The sequence below is a fragment of the Felis catus genome, chromosome D3 (genome assembly GCF_018350175.1).
Source record: "Felis catus isolate Fca126 chromosome D3, F.catus_Fca126_mat1.0, whole genome shotgun sequence".
Lineage (NCBI taxonomy): Eukaryota > Metazoa > Chordata > Mammalia > Carnivora > Felidae > Felis > Felis catus.
In genome coordinates, this window is record NC_058379.1 from 76441452 (window position 1) to 76456590 (window position 15139).

The 15139-nt window shown below is 44.0% G+C and overlaps 1 long non-coding RNA gene, 1 other non-coding gene and 1 pseudogene across 2 annotated transcripts; 2 read left to right on the forward strand and 1 right to left on the reverse strand.

The window, feature by feature from the left end:
* Positions 1–964: 964 nt before the first annotated feature.
* LOC109493024 lies at positions 965–1727 on the forward strand (annotated as a pseudogene).
* Positions 1728–5035: 3308 nt separating this feature from the next.
* TRNAK-UUU lies at positions 5036–5108 on the forward strand. Its single transcript has one exon. It is a non-coding gene; the product is annotated as a tRNA-Lys (tRNA).
* A 3972-nt stretch (positions 5109–9080) lies between these two features.
* LOC123381321 lies at positions 9081–11562 on the reverse strand. The gene is made up of 3 exons (XR_006588202.1): positions 11427–11562; positions 11052–11232; positions 9081–9276 (listed from the first exon to the last, which is right to left on the reverse strand). It is a non-coding gene; the product is annotated as an uncharacterized LOC123381321 (long non-coding RNA).
* Positions 11563–15139: the final 3577 nt, after the last annotated feature.

Here is a 15139-nt window from a genome sequence, read left to right on the forward strand (position 1 = left end):
AGAAACTGCCTGGAGTTGGTAATCTCAGTCTCGAAGCTCAGTTGGGTTCCTGGGGGTCCTGTTTCTATATAATAAATCTCCCTTTACGTGAACTAGCATAAAGGAGTTTTAGTTAAAGACACTAAATAATCCTTGAATCATATTCTCCGAGTGGGTCTTCAAAATAAAGATTATATAAACTAACGAATAAATATTAACCATATTAGGCACCAGTCCCATTCTTTCTTTTCTTCTCTTTTTCTGCTCCTTTAAAAAACTGTGAAATAGGCCATCTGTACAGAAGAGTGCATACAATTTCTATACAAGGTTAAAACCACCTCTGGTTGAAACTATGCTCGTGTTTTATGAATTCCTCTGGGCCAGGTAGTAAATATTTTTCACTTTGCAGGGCATACAGTCTTTGCCAGAACTTCTCTGGTCTGTTTGCAGCACGAAAGCACATAATGAATGTGGTCGTGTTCCAGTAAATTTTATTATAAAAACAGGCAGCAGGCTGCATTTGGCCCGTAGGTCATCGTTGAAAGACTATGGCTTAAAGAAGACTTATTACCCCTGGTCCAAAGAATTTTAAAGCAAAGTTCTGCATAACCACCACCCAGGTCAATAATACAGCTAACACTGGAGAAGTTTGTCTGCCCATCCTAGATAATAATTCCTCACTTCCTTAAAGACACGACCACCGTTCTGACACTTGTGATGGACATCTTCTTGCTTCTCTTTACAGCTTTCTCAGCAACGTATGCATTACTGGGCAGGGTAGCTTACTTTTGCCTGTCTTAGAAATGCTAATACATGGAACCCTACTTCATGTGTTCTTCTTTGTCTCCTTTTCCTCCTCCTCCGGGCTTACACAATCTCTTCCAGACTTTAATAAGAGGAAACACTTCCCAAAGGCATGGTGGGGAGCCGAGGCTGTGTGTGTGTGTGGGGGGGGGGGGGGGGGTGGCCCAACCCAGTCTGGCTGATGAGGTTGGAATATGCCACGAAGTTCCTCAACTTTTTCCACTTCGAGTCCCTCAGCAGATGTGTGGCAGTGACACATGGGCGGTGACCCTGTGGCTGCTGCTGGAGCCCAGTCTGGGGCCCTGCAGAGTCGGCAGTGCCAACCAGAGCAGGCAGAAGGGCTTTGTGACACCTTGAAGATCTCCTTCCAGGTCAGGGACACCCTGATGCTGGCAGACAAACCCTCTTCTTGGTGCTGGAGGAAGACAGAAGAGTATTTCCAAACCCTGACAGACAAGACAGCGTCCGTGGTCCTCCAGAAGGGGCGGAAGTAGCAGTCCCCATCAGAGCAGCTGAGGTCCCACGTGCAGGGGGGAGAACACTGAAAGCCTGGGAGAAACCCTTGAGAGGTGCCAACCCCATGCTTGTCTTGATGCAAGGGACTGGGTACTAATTTCCCCCTCCCATAAGACTGCCAAGAAGATCAAAGTGGCCTGCAAAACCTTTGACCGGTACAAAATTAACCCACAGGACTTCGTTGGTTGTTTGAGAGTGAAGGCAACTCATGATGGGACATACTCCATTTCCTATGATATGCACTTCTACGGGGTCAAGTGCATCATGAAGGACGCTCTTTACTGGCCCCTCTGTGGCATGCAGGCCATAGGCCACATGGTGCTTGCACCTTCTGCTACACGCAGGAACTCTTGGACGCCGCAGAGGGAGGGCAGCCCCAGGGCAGGGCCACGTCTCTCTCGCCAACCAGTCTGAAGATACTACAATGAAGGTCCAAGTCCTTGGACGCCTTCCCAGCCAAAGACTAGACTGGGAACCCAATGTTCAGTTGGTACCATCAGGCTGGCAGATAAAGAGCTTCTTGCCTCCTCATACCTCCCTCTCCCCAACAAGATCGTGAATGAGGAAGCATGAGGAAGGACAAGAGACCAGGTGTGGGCCGGCCAAAGGAGAACTAAGCGTTCTTGGCCTGGCCTAGTTTGTTCCTGCCCAACGTAGCTTAGCTGACCAAGGCTATGGCATGAAGTCTGCTCCTCAGCAACCCATACTTTCACACGGTATATTTTCAGCACACTCCTGGCCCCCCCCCCCCCCATGCAGAGTACTCCTGAGTGAACGCTCGAGTCCCCTAGTGCGACATTAGAATGTTCACAATAAACTATTTATGCTGGGGGAGAGGACACTCCCCACCTCATTTTATGAGCCTGGTATAAATTTGATGTTAACATTGGACAAGACATTATGAGAAAGGATAATTCCAGGCTAATTTCACTCAGGAACATTAGATGTAAAAATCCTATACAAAATATTTACAGATTCCAGCAATACGCAAAAGGCCAATATACATAATGATCAACTTACTTTTCCCCCCAGGAAAGCAAGATGTGCTTCACAGTCAAAAATCAACCACCGTAATTCTCTATATTCACTGAACAGAGGAGAAAAACTATTTGCGTAATCACCTCAACAGGCGTAGAAAGGGTTTTGCTTAAGTTCAGCACCCATTTATGGTTAAAAAGAAAGCTTCTAGCAATCCAGGAAGTGAACTTCCTTAATCTGATCATAAGCATTCACAAAAAGCTTATACTAAACACCATAATTAATCATTAAATGTTAAAACTTTTTTTCTTTTGGTTTTGAGAATAAGGCAAAGTGTGTTGACTAATGTCTGAGAAGCAGATGCCAAGATGGGTCTCGAAGTGCAACGTACTTGTTGGAGGTGACACTTGTGAAAGATGGAGAGGGAGCAGGATTGGGCAGAGAAAGCCGCAGGCTTCAGTGTGGCTCTGACGCATGTGGTAGGAGAGGGGAGGGACGAACAAGAGACAGGAGCAGCCTCCGATCGCAGTGCAGCTCTGGGAATATCTTCACCAACCCAATGGGGAGCTGTGTCTCAATTTTTCCCATAGGGGAACCCCAGGCTGCCCAAGTAAGTGACTCCTTCCGCCACTGCGATGCTCACTTGTTGGCTGGAAGCCGCTCTGGAACTGCTTGGCCCCAGCTCAGAAGCTGGAGGAGATCCTGAAGCCGCCTGCAGTCGGAGGCTGTGAGCTAACCACACTCCCAAGGTCAGGCTCATTTCTGAAGGGGGATCTCAGAGGCACAGCTCCATGGTGCCACAAGGATTTCCAGTGTGACCAAGTCTGCTCAACACTGTGCTAGAGGCCCCAGGCAGGCCATAAAGAATAGGGAAATAGGAAAAAAATTTTAGGAAAGAAGAAATAACACTGACATTATTCGAAGATTCTATGAATTGCAAATGCCAAAGGAATATACAAGTAAATATTTAGACTAATTGAGTTCAGCAAGTGTGCTGCATACAATGTCTATTTTATTTTATTTTTCAATGCTTATTTATTTTGAGGGAGAGACAGAATGCATGCAGGGGAGGGGCAGAGAGAAAAGGAGACAGAGAATCCCAAGCAGGCTCCGTGCTGTGAGCCCTGAGCCCGATGCAGGGCTTGACCCCAGGAACTGTGAGATCACGACTTGAGCTGAAATCAAGAGCCAGACATTTAACCAACTGTACAGGTGCCCCATGTACAATGTCTATTTTAAAACTGAACTGCAGGGGCACCTGGGTGGCTCAGTCAGTTGAACATCTGACTCTTGGCATCAGTTAAGGTCATAATCTCACAGTTTGTGGGTTTGAGCTGTGTACTGGGCTCCATGCTGACAGTGCAGAGCCTGCTTGGGTTTCTCTCTCTCTGTCTCTCTCTGTCCCTCCTGTGTGTGCGTGCGCTCTCTCTCTCTCAAAATAAATAAAGAAACTTTAAAAAAATTAAAAAAAAGAAAAGTTAATTGCATTCCCACATCCTAATAACCTAAGAATCAAATATGTAGGAATACAATTACAAAAGATGTGCAAATGAACAAATGATGTTTTTACACAGTGAACTGTAATACATTATTGAGAGAAACACACACACACACACACACACACACACACACACACACCCCACTAAGTATATGGAGAGATAAACCATACTCATATATTGGTAAATCAATATCGTAAAAATGTCAATTCTCTCCAGTGATACAATTCTGATCAAAACTCCCAGTGTTTTTCTTTCTTTCATCACAGAATTTAACAAACCAATTCTAAATATTTTATCAAAATGCAAAGGACTAAGAATAGACAAGGTATTATTGAAAAATTAGATGGAGGCCATACTTCACTAAATATCAAGACTTACGGAACTATAGCAATGAGGTAGGATGGCATTGGGGTAACAATGGACAGAGACTAATGGAAGAGACCGAGACTCCAGGAAAGACCATGCAACATGGACAATGGATTTAGGCCAAAGACAGCACTTCAGAGCAATAGAGGATGGCCTTTTCAATAAACAGTGCTGGGCAATTGGACCTTCATATAAAGAAAATGAAACTTGACCTTACCTTACACCATATGCAAAAGTTAATAACAGGTTGATCATAGGTCGTGCTCATAGATCGTGATCATAGATCGTAGAAGATAATATAAACAATAGGGAAGGATTTTTAAAGCAGAACACAATGTTTTAAACATAAAAGGTTTAATAAATTTCCTTGAGCGTGAAAAGCAAGTCACAAAGAGGGAGAAAATATTTGTGACACACAGACCAAGAAGAACGTGTACTGGGAATATATGCCGAACACCCATACAATTCAACGAGAAAGAGATAATAAGGGGGAAATTGGGCAAAAGAAGGGATATCCAAATAGTTAAGAAGTATGAAAATATGTACAACCTCACTAGTCATGAGGGACATGCCAACTAAAACCACAATGTAGGGGCACCTGGGTGGCTCAGTTGGTTAAGCATCTGACTCTTGATTTCGTCTCGGGTCATGATTTCACAGTTTGTAGGATCGAGCCACACATCGGGCTCTGTGCTGACAGTACAGAGCTTGCTGGGATTCTGTCTCTCTCCCTCTACCCCTGCCCTACTTGTTCACGTGCCTCTGTCCGTCTCTCTCAAAACAAATAAATAAACATAATAAAATAAAATAAAATAAAATAATATAAAATAAAATAAAATAAAATAAAATAAAATAAAATAAAATAAAATAAAATAAAACTACAACGTAGAGGTGCCTGGCTGGCTCAGTTGGAAGAGCATAAGACTTTTGATCTCAGGGTTGTGGGTTCGAGCCACATGTCGGGTGTAGAGATTATTTGAAAATAGAGTCTCCAAGGAAAACAACAACAACAACAACAACTGTGATGTAAAATGACACTACACGCACCAGAAAGACTGAAATTAAAAGGACTAAGAAGATAATAGCATCAGTTGTATCATATTCTTCTCGGTTTTTATAACCTGAACCTAATCGTAAAGAAACACTAGACAAACACCAACTGGGGGATGTTCTACAGAATAAGTATATTTTTCAACAATGCCAATATCATGAAAGACAATAGCTGAGGAATGGTTCCATTTTAACGAAAAGAAAGGGGAGGGGGACCTCAATGGGTCAGTGGGTAGAGTGAGCAACTCTTGATCTCAAGGTTGTAAGTTTGAGCCCCACGTTGGGTAAAGAAATTACTTAAAATAAAATAAAATTAGTTAAAAAACAAAAGAAAAGAAAACTAAGGGGACATGAAAGCCACATGCATTGAGTGACCCTGGATTAGATTCCATCCTAGAAAAATAAAAATTACTCTACAGGAGGACATTTTTGAGACCATTGGTGAAATCTGAATAAGATCCACAAACAAGATAATGGAATTATTTCAAGATTATAGTTTTGATTTTAGTAATTATATTATGATTACTTAAATGAATGTCCTTGTTCTTAGGAAATAATCATACTTAATCTTTAAGGGTTAGAGCCTGATTCTGCAACTTAGTTTTAAATGTTCAGAAATACGTATCGATAAAATTATCATATGCTTATACGTTTATAAATGTAAATATATTTATAATATTTATATATCATGTGATGTATATTATATATGATAAAGTTAGACAAATACATAATAAAGCAAATGAGGCAAATGCTTTCGATAGACTACATTGATCAAAGATACTGGACAAGGCTTTTAAAATATAACCTATAAATTAATATTGATTTATGCAAAACAAGGCTGTGAAATTCTATTGAATTAAATGAGCGTCCTCAGATATATTGAGAGAAAGAGGGCATGCCACCATTGCCTCTGTAGCAAATTCCCATTTATCTCTTCTACGGCTGGTTACCAATGGCCTTTTCAGACATCCTAGATGTCCAGAGATCTCTCCCAAGTCAGTCATCTCACTTTGGATGGTAGAAAGCACATTACAGAGGTTCAATAAACTTTGGCTAATGGTAGTGACATTTACAAGCAATAAAAGAAGGTTGGTTAATGAGTTCATTATACAGATTATACCTGATAGCTGTGTCCTGCTTTGCAAACTTAGTTTAATAGTCTTGAGCCATAATTTAAGGCTGTTCATTTATTATTAAAGAAGATTAGAAGACACCATAGTCCATGCAAAGGTAATCACCGATTCCTTCTCTTTGTCTGGGAGCTTGTACTTCTCAGGGCACGGGTACATCTACCCCCATTTCATAGTAATAGATGCACATTCTTTTTCTCAGCTGAAGCCCAAAGAACTATAGTTCAGAGTCATATTTTATTTGTTTTTTACTTTTTTAAGTTTATTTATTAAAAACTTTTTGAAATGTTTATTTATTTTTGAGAGAGAAGGAGACAGAGTGCAAGCAGGGGAGAGACAGAGAGAGGGGGAGACACAGAATCCGAAACAGGCTCCAGGCTCTGAGCTGTCAGCCCAGAGCCCAACTCAGGGCTTTACCTCACAAACCACGAGATCATGACTTGAGCTCAAGTCGGACGCTTAACCGACTGAGCCACCAAGGCACCCCCCCTTTTTTTAACGTTTTATTTAGTTTTAAGACAGAGCACGAGCATGGGAGGGGCAGAGAGAGAGGGAGACACAGAATCTGAAGCAGGCTCCAGGCTCTGAGCTGTTAGCACAGAGCCCGAAGCGGGGCTCGAACTCACGAACCGTTGAGATCATGACCTGAGCTGAAGTCGGATGCTTAACTGAGTCACCCAGGCGCCCCTTTAAGTTTATTTATTTTTGAGAGAGAGAGAAAGAAAGAGAGAATGGAAGGGGGTCGAGTGGAGCCTGATTCAGAGTCAGTGTGGAGCCTGGCTCGCGAACCATGAGATCATAACCTCAGCTGAAACCAGGAGTCGGACGCTTAACCGACTGAGCCACCCAGGTGCCCCAGAGTCATATTTTAAACTAAAGGCAGATCTATGGATGCCTAGCTAAGCACTAATTAGTAGGCACGGCTATCTCTACTATTGCTAGAAAATTAAAACCATATAAGGTTCACTATAATAACTTTTCCTACACGCAAAAGGAAAAACTCCTGGAAGAAGATCATTTCTACTAGTGTTCCTTAGATTATCCACAGCTTAAAATATACATGAGATCTTATATGCTCATACATGCCTAAAGAAATTCTGGAAGAATGTCCCTGAAACTGAAAAAAGCAATTAGCGACCTGTGAGGGCTCCGAGATGAAAAGCGTACAGATGAAGGACCCAAAAAGTTTTCACTGCAAAGTGTTTCACGTTTTTAAGTTCATGAACTGTGTGAATTATTTATGATTGAGAAAAGAAATCCACAGCTAGCTGAGTGCACTCAACAAAGACGCAACTTTGACTTTGGAGTTTTATAAGGATAGTTTTCTGCCCCTGAAAGCCTCTTTTGTTTGCCCCAGCCCGTCATGCAGGTGTTGGTGATAACCAGGCACAGAATAAGTTGAAGTTTATGAGATTATGTGCAAATAAAGGACACCTGCCCTCCCCATTGTTCCGCAAGTCTCCATCCAAAGATAAACTTGGTACATTACAAATGAAGTTTGTGGCATTGCTCCAGAGAGGTAGGAATACATGAAATCTTCTCAGTGCCAGATGGATTTATTTACATTTCAATCACATGAAAGAAAACTCCAGAGTCCCTCTTTTTAAAAAGTATTTGTTATATTGCTTTTCTGATCGCAAGAGTGAGATAGAGATTGTTGTGGGAAATTTGGAATACACAAAAACTAAAGAGGAAAGCTCACTAATCAGAGTTTAACAGAGTTTAACAGGGGTGAAGTTAGCCTTCCGCATGTAGAACACATTTACGAGGCAGAGAATGAATTTCAACTCAGCTGTGACCGGATAGTTTATTTTTTCCTAATTACGGGACATGATACACCAGCCTCTGAGTGTTGGCAGGAACCACGGCCTCTTATTAAAACTGGAAATCAGCTGTCCCAATTTATAGACATGCTGTGATCCCAAACGCATTTGGAATGCAAGAAACACTTTTCTCATAGAACAACACAGAAATGATGGCAAGATTCTGAGGCAAACAGAAGGTCCACATAATTCACAGTGACTCACAAGGCCAGCAGTGCTTTGTTACAATGAAAAAGGGAAGAGAGTAGACCTTTTGTTTGCCTAAAAAAAAAAAAAAGTTTATACAGAAAGTATTTTGTTACACTGATATGAGAAATATACAGGATGTTTCTATCAGTGAATAAACTTCTATCAATTATTTACCTAAGGTGATTTTATTCCTTCTTATTTGTTCCAATACTTTCACCTTTAAGTCTTTTCCTCTCACCCTTGCTCACCATTACCATCGGGCCTTCATTTCTAAACGCTTTCCCCATTTTTACTATCTTCATTCTCATCAGCCCTAACTTTGAATTCAAACAAATCATTTTCAATTTCCCATGGAATTTCAAGATCGAAAAACTCTTGTGTGGGACCACATCAAACTGAGAAGCTCTGCGCAGCAAAGGAAGTCACCGACAAAATGCAAAGAGAACCTACTGCGTGGTAGAAAACATTTGCAAATCCCACATCTGATAAGGGGCTATTATCCAAAAGACGAAGAATTCATACAACTCATTAGCAAAACAACAAACAATCGGTTAAAAACTGGGCAGAGGATCTGAATAGACATTTTCCTAAAGAAGACATCCAGATGGCCAACAGGAACATGAAAAGGTGCTCGATATCACCGATCATCCGGAAAATACAGATCAAAACCACATCGCATCGAACAGACTTTTAGAACATATTGATGCTTGCCGGTGGGGGAGGGAGGAGGGGAGGTGATGGGGAAAGGTGAAACAGGTGAGGGATTAAGTTCAGACTTCCAGTTATAAAATAAATAGGTCACGGAGATGACAAGTACAGCATAGGGAATACAGTCAATAATATTGTGCTATTGCTATGTAGTGACAGACGGTGAGAACACTTACTGTGGCAAGCACTAAATAATGTATACAGTTGTTGAATCGCCATGTTGCACACCTGAAACTAACATAACATTTTATGTGAATTACACTTCAATAAAAAAAACCCACAATGAGATAACTCCTCGCACCTGTTAGAATGAATGGCTATTCTCCAAAAGACGAAAAATAAGTGTTGACGGGGATACGAAGAAAAAGAGAAGCTTTTACACTGTGGGTGGGAATGTAAATTGGTGCAATTATGGAAAGCCGCATGGAGGCGCCTCCAGAAATTGAAAAGAACTACCGTGTGATTTAGCAATTCCACTGCTGGTATTTATCTGAATAAAATTAAACACTAATTCAAAAAAGCATATGCACCTCCACGTCCATGGAAGCATTGTTTATAAGAGCTTAAAAGATGGAAACAATGGAAGAGTCCACTGAGATATATATCCAGATATAATATATCTATTATATAGATACATAGATATAGATATAGATATAGATATAGATATAGATATAGATATAGATATAGATACAGATTATTTAGCCATAAAAAATATGGAAATCCTGCAACTTGTAAAAACATGGATGAACCTTGAGGGCATTATACAGAAATAAGCCGGAGAAAGACAAATACCATATGATTTCACCCCTGTGTAGAATATAAAAATGAGGGGGTGCCTGGGTGGCTCAGTCAGTTGAGCGTCCGACTTCGGCTCAGGTCACGATCTCGCAGTTCGTGAGTTTGAGCCCTGAGTTGGGCTCTGTGCTAACAGCTCGGAGCCTGGAGCCTGCTTCGGATTCTGTGTCTCCCTCTCTCTCTGCCCCCCTCCCCTGCCCGTTCTCTGTCTCTGTCTCTCAAAAATAGAATATAAAAATGGAAAGAGGGGAGCCTGGGTGGCTCAGTCGGTTGGGCGTCCGACTTCGGCTCAGGTCACAATCTCGCGGTCCGTGAGTTCGATCCCCGCGTCGGGCTCTGGGCTGATGGCTCAGAGCCTGGAGCCTGCTTCCAATTCTGTGTCTCCCTCTCTCTCTGCCTCTGTGTCTCCCTCTCTCTCTGCCCCTGCCCCGTTCATGCTGTCTCTCTCTGTCTCAAAAATAAATAAAACGTTAAAAAAATTTTTTTTAATGGAAAGAAAAACAATAACAAAAAAAGAGCCCATAGAAACAGAGAATAGATTGATGGTTGCCAGAGGTGGTGGGGGGCAGGAGAATGGGTGGAGAGGGTCAAAGGTATAAACTGCCAGTTATAAAAGAAATCCTGGGGGTGTAGCATATAGCATGGTGAGTATAGTTAACAATATTATATATTTGAAGTTGCGAGGAGAGTAGATCTTAAAAGTTCTCAAAACAAAAGAAAATTTCTGCAACCGTGCATAATGACGGGTGTTACAAGACTTATTATGGTGACCATTTTGCAGTAGCCACAAATATCAAATCATTAGGTTGCGCATCTGAAACTAATACAATGTCATATACCAATTACACCTCAAACACAAATCTTGTGTGTGGAGAACACATAGTTCTGGCTTTCTTTTGAGGGTGTCTGACCTTCTAGGCTATAGAGCGGTCTGAGCAACCCCTTCATCTCCACGAGGAGCCTAACTGTGACGACGTGACCACCGCCAGCAACAGAAACAACAGCAGCGGCAAAATCACGGCTGTCATTTACAGTTCACTTACCTCGTCCCAGGCGCTATTTTTAGAAGGAAACTTCTTTCTGTCGGTCTAAGATCGTGAGAATCACACTCCGAAACCCACAAAACAGATGAGAGCCAACAACTGTCCTGGGGTCGTGTAGGACTTTGCTAGAGCCGCCCCGCGGAATACCGCCCGCAGGGGGGGCTTACATACCAGAAATTGATTTCTCCCCGTTTGAGGCCGGAAGTCTGCTATCGAGGTGTCTTCAGGTTTGTTTTCTCCTGACACCTCTCTTCGGCTCTCAGATGGCCTCCTTCTGCCCGTGTCCTCACACGGTCTTTCTTGTGGGTGCTCGACCATGGTGTCTTTTCCTCTTCGTGTAAGGACCCCAGTCCTGTTGGGTGAGAGCCCCACCCAGACAACCTCATTTAACCTTAGTTACCTCCGTAAAGGCCCTACCTCCAAATTCAATCACCTTGGGGGCTGGGGCTTGAACCTGTGAATTGGGGGTAGGTGAGGACACAATTTAGCTCATAACAGGTAATATAGTCCTGCACTTTAGCTCTACCCCCTGCCCCAGACCCCTACCGTAGCCAATTAAACGCCTGCCCTGCGCTGGATCTCCTGGGAGTTTGGACGCAGGCAGAGATGCGGGCTCTCTTTGCTGACTGCTTCCGGGGGAGGAAGCTTCCTGTGAGACTGAGCTGGGGCAAGGAAGGCTGGTCCACACAGCAACAGCACCAGCAGCACCAGCATCAGAACTTAATATGTGGTTCTCTGTGTTGTATATGTATGAGGTTCTTTAATTCTCACAATAATCCTCTGAGGTAGTAGTATTCCCTCCAATGGATAGTGACGGAAGGAAGAGAGTTGAATAATTTACCCAAAGCCAAATAATAATTTATGTTAGCTTTACATAAAGAAGCAGAGAACATATGAGAGAGAGAGAGAGGTAAAGATTCACACACCAGAAAGGGCAAGAGCTCCTGCAAACAGAAGAAAAAGACAGTTGGACAGACATTGGTACTTGGAGGAAGTGATTATCAAAATCACGATACTTTGGGGGCGCCTGGGTGGCTCAGTCGGTTAAGCGTCCGGCTTCGACTCAGGTCATGATCTCGCGGTCCGTGAGTTCGAGCCCCGCGTCAGGCTCTGGGCTGATGGCTCGGAGCCTGCTTCCGATTCTGTGTCTCCCTCTCTCTCTGCCCCTCCGCCGTTCATGCTCTGTCTCTCTCTGTCTCAAAAATGAATAAACGTTAAAAAAAAAAATCACGATGATTTGGGAAATAAGGAGACAAGCATCCTCAGCCGTGTTCACAAGCTGGCGGGACCTGGACCTACCTGATGACGTGTGTGGAGTGCTTCTCGCAGAGCCCAACCTGAAATGAACAGTAAGGGGAGGACAGTGATGGGGACACTATGTTTCCCACTCTTCTTGAAAACAGACACGTTGGCTCCAACTTGGGATCAGAAGAGTTAGGCGTATAACCACCCATTTGACGAACGTTGGGTATGAATGCGTTGCCAGGCCCTCAGGTAGGTGGTGCCATAGCCCAGTGGGCGAGACTGACGTGTTCTCTGTGCCCCCAGAGCTCAGTACCTGGCCCGGTGGGGGGCGGGAGGGGGAGACAGAGAAGCTGGGCGATGACACCTTAGTGTGAGAGGTGCCGTGGTGGCGTAAGGTATGTGGGGGCACATGGGTTGGCACCTTCTATACTTTGGGAAGCACGAGAAGGCTCCCCGGTGGAAGAAACTTCCGTTGTGAGCTTTGCAAGACAGGTAGAGCGTCACTTGTTTGCTCATTTAATTTTTGTACGTTTACAGAGGACTTTGAAGTCCAAGGCATTATGCCAAAGCGAGGAGTACAACAATGGCAGAGAAAGATGTGACTCTGCCCTCGTGGTGCTTACGAGGTATCGGGGGAGACAAACGTGAAACAAGTATGCCGAGAGTAGGTGGGAGAGAGAATGCTCCAGTCTGCAGGACCAGCCAAGGCCGAGGTCTAGGGGCCAGAGAGTGTCTGTTGGGAAGTTCCATTGAGGGGTGACAAGAGACAAGGCTGAAGGAGCGCCCAAGTAAGATCACCAACCACCTCGGGAGTCATGTGGTAAAGTGTGGGCTTCTTCCTGCTCCGGTGGAGATTTCCCGCAGGGAGTCATCAGACCCCCATTTTGCAAAGTTCAGCGGGGGGGCTGCGGTGTGGTTGCTGGATTGGGGGAGGCAAGCCAAGAGGGAAGTCAATTTGAAAGTCTGTTGCCCCAGGCCAGATGCCAAGTGATGGTGGTCTGGAGTAGGGCTAGCGGTGCTGCAGAGAAGGGGACAGATCGGGGTTTGGGGGACAGATAAATCCAGGTTCTAGTAGAGAATAGGTGCCCCCATCCATTCTCCTGTAAGAAGGGATTCTTCCTCTTCCTCCTCTCCCTCTTCTTCCCCACCCCATCCTTCCTCATAGCATTCAAGCGAAAAGGGACTCCCACTCTGCCCAATTCTTAGGAAGCAATGGATTTTGTCCCTTCCTTCCAAGCCAGGAATGGACAGGTTGCTATCTTCCCCTCTGTGGCAATGAGAGGAGATGCCTGTTTTCCTTTAATGTCCCCTCTCCCTGTCAAACCAGGAGAGGGACAGGAGCCAGTCTTGTGGATTCGGCTTTTACTGTAAACTCCCCCCTCTGAAATGAATGGGTGCACTTAGGGAGGGAGGGGAGCGGAGCACAAGGCCAGCAGTTGAGGGACCTGGGTTTTATTTCCAATGCTACCTCCATCCCAACTGAACCCATCCCAACCGCCCTAGCCTCTGTTTCCTCCGTGGGAAAGCCAGAGGCTAAGTTAAAACCCCGTATAGCCTGTGAGCTAGATTTCAGAATGACATTTGCAGAAAAGAAAGTATTTTCTGAAGCTGTGTTTACTTTGGGGTTTGATAAAAGAACATAAAAGGTTCTGATTGGTGCTATTTAAATATTTGTTCCAGGACTGATGTTTGCGTTTAGGGCGAAATGAATGGATGCACATTATTTATGATTAACTCTGAAGCTCAGAGAAAGGGGAATAACATACGGAGTCAGAAGGCAGTTAAATCAGCCCAATCAGGAGTAAAATAAAGCCCTTGCTAACCCTATCTCCATCTTGCTTGTATATTTTCAAGCGTCTTCTAAAACTTACCCTCATTGCTTTCAAAGGTTTTATAACCTCTAGGGGAAAGATGCAGGCAATTGAACTACACAATAAATAGTCAACACCAACTGCCCCTCCCCCACCCAATGCAAAGCTAATGGTCTTTGACAATGGTCTACAACTGATTCCACTCAGCCCCGAATATTTTCCTGCTAATGGTCAATCCACTTTCAGCAGTAAAGACAGGGGCCAATGACCTCATTTATTTTTTTTTAATAACAAAGGGTACATAAATGGGCTGCGAATGGCTCCTCTCTGTAGAAGCAACACTCTCAGGGGTAAATTTTCAAATTGCTAATGGCCACCATACTGGACAAGTGGGGATTTTCCTACAAAGGGATCGGAGAAGGCGATTGAAGATAATGGCTTTCATGAAGAGGGAGCTGGTAGCTAGGAGAATTAAATCCTTGGGTCTGTGGCAAGATCTGAACTGTGGAAATAGTTGAGATCAGAAAATTGTCTGGCCCTCTCGGCATTAGCTTGGGAAGGCTCTGATTGCTTGTTGCTCGTTTTAATGGTATAGAGAGACCAGAATCAGATACATCACTGCAACCCAAAATCCTGGATAAATTTAACAAAATCCACCAATCTTCCGGGGGGAAATACATAAAAATCATGCTTTTTGCACTTTGATTTGTGAGGGGGTATACACATTCACTCCCTTCCCATGCCTGACTCCATCACTTCCCCCAGAGCGCTCCATCAACCATCAGGAAACCTTCAGCCCTCATCTAAGTGACAGGAGTATTCACTGTCTGCTTCCTGAGCTGCTGGCTTCTGTTAGCTCTTGTGATGCCCGTTTCACAGTCGGATGGATGTCCACCCATGACTCATGCTTCCTTTCCCATAAAGAAGCATGTTTCTGGGAGGCAGTTGCTCAGCGAGGCACGACATTTTCCAGACCCCTTTGTCACCGAGGTCAGGGCACAAACTAGTTCTTGCAATTGAATATGAACAGACGTGATAAGTGTCTGTCCCAGGCTAAGAGTGTTACGGAGGGCCTTCTTTACCTTCCCCTTCTTCATCTGGCTCTGGATGGATGGATGCCCAGGGGGACCTTGAAAGTCACCGTGGCAGGTGACAAAGCCTCTGTCAGCTGGGTTCCTGAATCACTGTGTGCAGTGGGGCCCC